The 8,581-nt window shown below is 37.1% G+C and overlaps 1 pseudogene; it reads left to right on the forward strand.

Annotated features, from left to right (window-relative positions):
• Positions 1 to 6,165: 6,165 nt before the first annotated feature.
• On the forward strand, positions 6,166 to 6,731 carry LOC137708801 (ubiquitin-conjugating enzyme E2 28-like; annotated as a pseudogene).
• The last annotated feature ends 1,850 nt before the right edge of the window (positions 6,732 to 8,581 follow it).

Below are 8,581 nucleotides of genomic sequence, written 5' to 3' on the forward strand. Positions count from 1 at the left end.
ATCCTGATGAATGTTGAACTTCCTTCCTTCAAAACAGTGTGTGCCACTGTTCAACGTGAAGAAGCTCGAAGAAGGGTGATGAACTTGGAGAAGAATTCTAAGATTTCGGAGTCGATAATCTATGTTGCCAAACATAAACCCTCAGACAGCAGGCCTTACAAGAGTAAAAATCCACACTTGAAGTGCAGTTACTGTGACGCTGTAGGTCACGTAGAGGAGAGGTGTTGGATTTTGCATCTCGAACTGAAACCTAAGTTCAACAAGGATCATAGAATGATTCTTTCAAGATAGCGCAACTCTGGCTTGTACAAACCTCAGCATATAGCAAATCACAGCTATACGTCATTCCATAAGGGTATTCAGAACTTCACCTCAAATCCTGTCTCACTCATAAATGACTTTGCAATATACATGCAGACCAAGGGACATAAAATGTCATTGTTTCTCCGTTTATGGCAGGTAATAAACGTGGTCTAACCAGTGGTTGATAAAATGTCATTGTATATATGCTTTTGTCGATTTCTGCTACAATAATGAGGGAATCTAGAAGATCGAGGCCAGTCGATCTGAGGTTTGTACTACTCTATCCCTGTCTTCTCTTTTTCTGTGAATTTCTCGAAATTGACAATGCACGTTCCGATTCTTACTGTGTTTGGGAGAGGAGAAAGCTCTAGATTAGCATTGATCACTTCGATTTTTTCTTATTTAGTGCAGCATAGTCGGACTACATAATCCTACCGTTGGGCTATTTCTAGGGAGGGTTTATTTTTGCTTTTGTTAGTCTGTTGACAGTTTGGTATGGCTATCATATTGATGGAACTAAATTGTGAGTTAATTATTGCTTAGGTTATTAATAGTGTTTTCACAGTTGTCTCAACATGTGTGTTTTTATGCACAAAGTTCAAAGGTTTTTGTTCCCCCAACTTAACAAGTTACGCATCAGTTTGGCTTAGTTTTAATGTCGAATAATCATTGTTTGATTACATTGTAGTATTAGTATGTTATTTTAATGATTTCATATGCTTCTCTTTACGTTAATTGTGTTGGATTTCTACATTTCTGGCTTTTGTTTTCTTTAATTAAATGAAGTTTGTAATGTATCTGAACAGGTACCAATCTTCTTAATGAAGAATAGAGCAATCAAATGGAGCTTCACAGGATAAGCTTGTGAGGTTGAGTGTTTTTTTTTTTTTTTTGTTACTGTATTTTTCTCCTCCGTGGCATGCTTTTTGATGTTTTTACGTTTACTAAGTCTTCATTTCGGTTGCTTGCCCAGGTTACACAGAACTCAGGTGGTGCAAACCTTGCTGTAGATGTATGGAGTCTTGGGTGCATTGTCTTGGACATGGCTATGACAAAAAGCCACCTTGGAGCCAGTATAAAGGAGTATGAATTTAGATTTGAAACGAATACTTTTGTATATTTGGTTTTATAGTTAATTTCACCTTTTGGATTTATGCTGGGTTTTAGTACAATTTTAAAGGGAGGTATAATCTGGTGAGGTTTCTCCAGACCATGCAGAAGGCAAGGCTCTATGCTCACCTTCGCATTGACCCTTATGTTTGTGCTGAGTGGAACTTTGGGTAATATTTTTCTCTAGATCTATAATTTTGGCTTTTATTTTTCTTATTTTTTAGGATTTTCCACGATCATTCTATTTTTCTCTCCTAATTTTAGAAAAAAAATATTTAATTTTTCTAATTGTGTGGTTTTTAGGGGTTTTTTTATTTGGCAGAGGCAAGTTTTGATTTTTACCTTTCTTTTTTTTTTCTCACAGGGGGCTCTCGGAGAAGCTTGTAATTGAGACACCACTTCTGTCATTATCTTTGGAAGTATTTGATGGTCGACTGTAGACCTGACATTTTCAACCCGACCCGTTAAAATTGGTATTCGGGTGAGTGCTAAACGGGTCGGGTCATTAATGAGTCAACCCGTTAATCACTCGTTATTTAACGGGTCATTTTAGGTCAACCCGCGAAACCCGTTAACACCCGTTATTGAGGACTTTTGTGTAATTTCAAATTTTCACTCTTTCATTCATTTGCAGTTAGATATAGTGTCTAGTATTGACAATACTGTATTGCTGCAAAATACGTTGGAAGGCCAATTTCCCAACTACCACCAATTCAGCCTATTTATATTTCGTCTTTGGACTTATCAATGGCAAGTTATGGGGGTCAAGGGATGGTCGGACCTTCGCTTGATCTTAATCTTCTACCTGGGAGTGCTTCATCTTCCATGCCCAATTTACCTTACCAGCCTAATGGGTTTTCGGACATGGATAAGTCCCTCATGACTGACATTGCTGCAAATGCCATGGAAGAGTTGCTTAGGCTTTTGCAGACCAATGAACCCTTGTGGATGAAGTCTTCTACTGATGGAAGGGATGTTCTTAATCTCGAAACCTACAAGAGGATTTTTTCGAGGGCTAATAGTCATTTGATTATTTTGGTTGCCTATCTTACTGTTGCTGCTGCTTCTCCAAACCTTGGTCCTAGAGATGTTGATGATTGGCGAAACAGTTCTCTGCCTGAAAACGCCAACCCCTCAGATTATGAACGTATAAAATTGATAGAAAGTCCACTTCTACTATAGAAAATGGGGTTGTATTTGATTTGGATGAAATGTTAAAAAAAAAAAAAAAAAAAAAAAAAAAAACAATTGTTAGCAGGTGTTAACGGGTGAAACGGGTGACTTATTAAATTAACGGGTTAGGTTTGGGTAACTCGTCATCTTAATGGGTTGGGTTCGGGTGACCCGTTAAATTAACGGGTCGAGTTAAACCCGAACCAAACCCAGTAAACCCGACCTGTTTACAGGTCTAGTCGACTGGATGACCTTATTAGCATATCCATCCGAGGAGGTTTGTATTCATCTTTCTACTTTTTTTGGAAAAATATTTAGAAATCATAAAGATGCTTCTAAAGACTGGTAAGTAACAATTTCTAAAATTTTAGTGTAATGTTTTTTCATTATGAAGTTGTTCTAATGGTAATTAGTGATTTCAAACAAATTCTGTGAAGTGAAAAGTGAAATTTTGTATGTTTATCATTCCAATTTATCTTTATGTAGACTTTTTCTGTTGAATGGAAAGCATTCGTTTTTTTATCTTTGTTTTTTATTTGTTAGTTGATTGGTTGATGCATTTTATGACAGTTGATATGCATTTTATGACAGTTGACATGCAAGATGCAAAGATAATTTCTTTGTTTCTGTATACTGTTACTATAATTCTACCAATGGAAACTGGTACTGCGATTGTTGTGGCAGTAGATGAACCATGTCAATGTGGCAGCAGATGAACCATAACCATGCCAGTTTGTAGCCTGGGATTCTACGTGTGGTGGTTTAATTTAGTTTTGCTTTCACTTTCAGGAGACCCTGGTTTTTCGTTCTTTGGGCCTTTGTTTGCAGCTTCCGAAGTCGTCTGTGCTCATGCCTTATGATTGCAGGTGAGCTTCCCTTTCAAAAATTCCTTCTTTCCAGTATTTAGGGATTATGAAGTGATTTCTCTGCTTAATATGGGATTAGGGTTTCATTTTTCTTATAATAAAAATCTCTGTATGCCACCCGGAAGCTTCCCTTTCAAAGATTCCTTCTTTCCAGTATTTAGGGATTATAAACTGATTTCTCTGCTTAATTTGTTATTGGGGTTACTTTTTTCTTATAATAAAAATCTGTGTATGCCACCCAGAACAGTAATTGGGTTTTGGGGTTTGTTGCAATGAAGGATATAGGATTTTTCCCAATATAATTATAGTGTTTAGGTTTTTGAAACTTGGGTTTTTCCTGATGTAATTACGGTGTTAATTAGTATTCTTGGGGTATTTTAATCTTCTCTTTTCAATTACCCAAGTGAAGATTTTAATTAAATTTTGTTGATAGGTATTCCGGCTCCTATACATATAGTTAGTTGCTGGTGATTTTGTCACCAGAAAACCCAGTGGGTGACATCTTGCCTTGCCAGTAGACATGTGATACACTTTTTTTTTTTTTTAAGACTAAGAGTTTGTTCTAATGTATGGTTGGGAGCATTAGTAGTCGTTTTATCTAATTTTAAAGGATCATTTGTTTGGATGAACCTTATCCGTGTGGTGCTAGGTTATGGTGGGTACAAGAAACAAAATAGAACTGTTCTTCCTTATGTATAAGTGTGCTGATTCAAGATATTGTTCTTTGTTTGTTTTGCCATAAAGTTTGTTTAGTTAAATACTTGCCTTAGCCATGAATCTTAATTTCTGTTAATATTCCAGATACTTCATTCCAAGTTTGACTCAAATTTAGATGCCAGTACATCAGCCATGAAATTTGCAATTCTTTGTGATGGTTCAATTACAAATTTTGATTCCCAATTGAATGCATTTGATATTGGCGCTTGGTTAGAGGTAATTTCTAACATATTTTTCTTTCAAACCCGTCTTTATAAAGTTTTGCCACATAATAAAACCTGTAAATATTCCTGTTTGCACAAAAATCAAGTGCCCCCATTGTACTATAATTGGTTTATAATGTTGCTTACTCTGATTGGAAATCATAGGTAATAGAGCATATGGAGGAAGATCAAGCATCTGAGTTTGGCAACGTGGTGCCAAGCATATGGACTAGAGTGGTGTTGATGAAAAATTTTTTTTTGGACTTTAACGATCGACCTTAAGGTGTCAGGTGCTTGATCGTGTTCATGAGCTATTTTGCAAAGGGGTTTCATTGCGACTTATTAGTTTTAGTGAGATTACAACTTTGCGTTTTAGTTTCCTTCTTGATAACAAGTATTTATTAGTAACATTGTTGAATAAGTATCTAAACTAATTTTGTTTGCATTGATTTGAGTATTTAATGAAAAGGCATGTGAATGTGATACATGGATAACAAAGGTGTGCATAATGGATAGTTTAGTGCATTGCATAGCTTTAACATGTGTTTGCACTTTCATGATGTAGTATAGATTTTTGTTCCATATTAATTTTGTATTTCATATCATATTACGTTTAAAGGATGTGGAGTTAATTAAAATAGGAGAAAACCATTTAGAAATGTAGGAGTTGTGATGATGGTGTTCTGGATGTTCCAGTGGATGTTGAGAAGTGTTGATTGAAAAAAAAAATGCTTATTTGGAAGTGTTAGAATATAATTGCTATACATGGAAGAGTTGGAATATAATTACCAGGACAAAATGTTAAGCCTGCTCTCTTTCAACCTTAAATACATTCTCTTTTTTATTTGACAATTGTTGATTTATTATAATTTTTTGCTTTGCCTATTGATGCAGGTTTGTTCTTCGCGATTTTTTGGGGCAAGTGATTTGTTGAGTTGTGATTTTTGTTGGGTTGGGGTAAGTGATTTGATGCCGGTTAGTTCATGTTGTACAAGTAGTAAAATCTCAAAAGATTGTATATTGTAAGCCATTCTAATGGTAGATTGTTACTGCTCTTATCTAATGGTAGATTGTTGCTGCTTTAATCTCTTGCCTTCGATTGTTCATCATAGAAAACTCATAAATATAGTGAGACGCAACTTAATGTTGTTTTAATGAGCGCATGAGCGCATGATTTACTTTATACATGACCTTTAAATTGGCCTGTATGCTTGAGTCCTTGCACCCTACAATATCTTCCCTGAACCGCTGCCATGTACTTCACCTTTTTACTTTGCAATTGTCTTTGGCTTTTCTTGATGCATCAGACACCTGGAAAATTGATGTTCCATAAAGATAAGCAATTTTGCCTTTTGATTAGCAATTATATGAAGTAGGCATATTATGCAATACAATCTCTACATTCAATTAGTAAATATTGAGTTATTTTTGTCCAACAGTGACATTTGATTCAGGTTTAAGCTTCTTAGTGGCATCATAAAGGTTTATTTTGGGGGTGCTGATACGTAATTTGATGGCTTATACATATAAATATACAACCTATATTGTTAATTGTATGTAAGAATTGATTTAAGACAATATGAAGCTATCAATGGACTATATGAGTTATCAAAATATCGGGGGGTCTCGATCGAAACGAGCGATCGGTGGTAGCGGAAGCTTTGGGAGGTGGAGCTCCAGATCTGCTACATACCCGTTTCCCTCTGCTGCCGCTATTTCCATCCGATCTCTCAGATTTTGCGGCCCTGGGTTGCAGGTTTTGAGTTGTGATTTGTGAGTGGTTCGGTTTCGTCATGGCGTCGAAGCGCATCTTGAAAAAGCTCAAGGATTTGAGAAGGATCCTCCAACTTATTGCAGCGCAGGTCCTGTGGCTGAAGACATGTTTCATTGGCAAGCAACGATTATGGGATCCCCTTATAGCCCATATGCAGGAGGTGATTTCCTGGTCACCATTCATTTCCCTCCAGATTATCCTTTTAAGCCCCCTAAGGTTGCATTTAGGACTAAGGTCTTCCACCCGAATATCAATAGCAACGGAAGCATTTGTCTTGACATCCTAAAAGAGCAATGGAGCCCAGCACTTACTATCTCTAAGGTATTGCTCTCAATCTGCTCATTGCTGACTGACCCAAATCCTGATGACCCTCTCGTGCCGGAGATTGCCCACATGTACAAAACTGATCGAGCCAAGTACGAATCCACTGCACGTGGCTGGACTCAGAAATATGCAATGGGTTGAAGATGTTTTTTCATCCAGATGTAGAGTTTGTATTTGGGGGGAGGGGGACAGGTTCGGGGCGTTTCAATTGAGGAAGAACAGATCGTTGTTCTTCCTTTCCTTAATCATATAAAAAAAGAAGGGTATGATGTTGTTCCTTCCGGATTTCTAGACAGAAACTTAAAATGTTCGTTTTAATTCCATCGACTAAGGAATCGGTGTTGATTTTTCATCTACCATTTCTTGTTGTATCTTGAAAGATTGAGAAATATAGAAATCCAATGAACTGCTAAAAAAAAAAAAATAAATAAAAAAAAAATAAATAAAATTGGATTACATTGTTGACCTCCTTCGATTCTATTTCTTTATAAATTAATGGTTGAACTGATACCTCCTATTTGTTGATGAGATAGTCTACCAAAAGGTTATCGAGTTCAATGTAGGAGAGTACAACTTTTTCATACGTAGGTATTCCTCGTTTTGCGCTAATGAGTTGCCTCAATATCTTTTTGTGTGCAATTTGGTGTAGAAATGTGGGTTTTGATGTTTTGGCAGGCATTGGAAAAAAAAAAAATGAAATTGGTTTTTGCTCAATGCATAGTTAATCTTAAAATACAAAATTGGGTTCATGATATATGGGTGGTAGCAAATTAGTGACGTCGACTATTGCAAGGAAGAGGCAGATGAGAGACTTCAAGAGGTTGCAACAGGACCCGCCTGCAGGGATTAGCCGGGCGCTCCAGGATAACAATATAATGCTGTGGAATGCTGTTATTTTGGAGTAAGTTGGAAAAATGCAGTGCATAAAAGAAATCTACCGTTGTTTTCTCTTCTATTATGCAACATTAATATTTCATTTTTTCGGTAGGAGATGTTAGTCAAGAGTCAATATTAGGAAAAAAAAGGGAATGTAAATAGTAGGAGTCATTTTTTAAGTAGGTTGTTTATAAGCTTTATTTAGTTTCCTAGTTGAACACTGATTGTGTATATATATATATATATATATATATTTCTAAAGAAGCAATACAATTAATTTATTCCCGTAAAAGTTCTATTTGGTATCAAGAGCCAGAGTGGCCGAAACCCTAGTTTTTCCGCTGTGCTTGGTTGACTGTTTTTTCTGCAAATCTTCTGCAGAAAACAGTGGTGCAATTTTTTCTGCAATCTTGTTGCATGTGCAGCAGTGGGTGGTGCAGTTTTTCTGCAATCTTGCTACGTGTGCAGCAGTGTGGGTGGTGCAGTTTTTCTGCAAATCTTCTGCAGCAAACAGTGTTGCTGTGTGTGTGTAGTCTTGCTGCGTGTGCAGCAGTGTGGGTGTGCTGTGTTTTCTGCAGTGTTGCCGTGTATGTGTGGTAGTGCTGCGTGTGTGGCAGTGTGGTGAATCATCAGTATCAGTCTTGCTTTGTTTTTTTTTTTTTTTTTTGGGTAAGGTTGAATGGCATTAGAAGGAGGCAGTGGCATGTTGAAGTTAGAGGGCAGTAACTCAACCAATAATCCAGTATTGAATCCGGTCGTTATTCAGAGTGACGCGTCTGCTGTACCAAATACCGTGAAATTAAATGGATCAAATTATCCTCTTTGGTCCAAAGTTTTGGAGATGCACATCGCTGGATGCGGTAGGAAGGGCTTTGTGACTGGGAGTACCAAGGAGCCTGCTGAGAATAGTGCTGAGTATGAGACGTGGGAGACAGGGAATGCAATAGTAAAGGGGTGGTTGATCAATTCCATGGAACCTGCTATCATGAGATTTTTTATTCACCTGCGTACCGCTAAAGAAATTTGGGAAGAGGTGGCTCGGACCTATTATGATGGCTCAGATATTTCTCAGATTTATGAATTGAAGGTTAAATTGTTCAGACTTCGTCAAGAGGGTCGGCCAGTTGGCGTGTATTATGCTGATCTCAAGTCCGTTTGGCAGGAGTTAGATCAACAGAGACCAATCAAGATGGAATGTGTTGTGGATCTCAAGACACTTCGAGAAGAACGTCAAA

The sequence above is a fragment of the Pyrus communis genome, chromosome 1, assembly GCF_963583255.1.
Source record: "Pyrus communis chromosome 1, drPyrComm1.1, whole genome shotgun sequence".
Taxonomy (NCBI): Eukaryota; Viridiplantae; Streptophyta; class Magnoliopsida; order Rosales; family Rosaceae; genus Pyrus; species Pyrus communis.